Raw genomic sequence first — 1,323 nt, 5'->3', positions numbered from 1 at the left:
TACAATATTAGCTATGTATTATAGATTATTTGGACCCCTTAGAATAACTGACGTTCCTTCTATTGCAAATTTTTATCTCGGGTACTAGAGTTTGGACATTATAAGAGCCATTCATATCTTTGAATTGTGTTGAGTGGCAACTTCTTTATTGTGTAACTGAGTAGTTTGATGGTCAACCATAAATATATATTAAGCCGATGGAACCAAGTTTCAAGCAAAGGGATAGTTAAGGCAAGGTGGATATTGATTGATTTGATAACCAGTAATCGAGTATAGAGCTTTAGAATGATAGGTTAACTTATGTTGTGGAGCTCATAGTTAATGAAGATAATAAATATAATTTAATTATTCATTAATTTTGATGGTATAAATCCCAAGCCTCACTTTATCTACTTCCCTTTACCTACAACTTACTATCATAAGGCTTCAAATGAATGAAATTAAGCAGGTATTTCAATATTTTTGCTTGATTTTGTTCATTACTCATGTGGTATAACAATCATAATTTAAGTATAGGAAGAAGTAATTAATCAAATGGAGAGTATGTTCTGACCATTCTATGGAAGCGATAGAAGGGATGCATAAAAATTAATATTTTTTATCGATTCATTCATCTTAAAGGGCTAAAAATTATAGAATATGATGCACTCGAAAACTTCCACGGATCTCATAGGTGAAACTAGAGGTGATGTAGATCTAGCCCATTATACTATGCAATAAAGCCCATGGGATGTATGTTTATCAATGACAGTTCCACTTTTTTCTCCCATGTAACCCCATGATCAATAGCTATCATTTAATATGAGATATGATCAACACCAAAGTGGTCAAGTCATTCCACAACATACCTCATTTCCTTTTTTTATGGTCACTCAATAATGTTCAAGCAAGTACAGTAATCTACAATAGGAGTACCTTATTACTTCATAATTTTTTTTACTTTTCTTATATTGATAATGTTTTTTATCAGCAATACTCCTCACAGTGATAAGTGCTAAAGATGAATGATGTCATAAAGAAGAAGATCAAAATTAGAAAGAAGAAGAAGCTCATTATAGCCTTTAGGAAGGACAATAAGATGACTAGATCGATACACATGAGGGTCACGCATTATGCAGAAGTGGCGTAAATGAAGATATCATCTCATGGTATTTAACACTAAAGGCTATGCAGACATAATGCTCAAATAATGAAAAAAAAAAAACTTCGAGTATATTTATATTATGTAATTTGACTGCTATCTTTACAATCACCATATAAGTAATTACTTTTTTCTTTAATTTTTTATTATAAGATATTCATATTTAATATATATATATATAT

The sequence above is a fragment of the Dendrobium catenatum genome, unplaced genomic scaffold (assembly GCF_001605985.2).
Source record: "Dendrobium catenatum unplaced genomic scaffold, ASM160598v2 fragScaff_scaffold_922, whole genome shotgun sequence".
Lineage (NCBI taxonomy): Eukaryota > Viridiplantae > Streptophyta > Magnoliopsida > Asparagales > Orchidaceae > Dendrobium > Dendrobium catenatum.
This window is presented reverse-complemented; position numbering follows the sequence as displayed.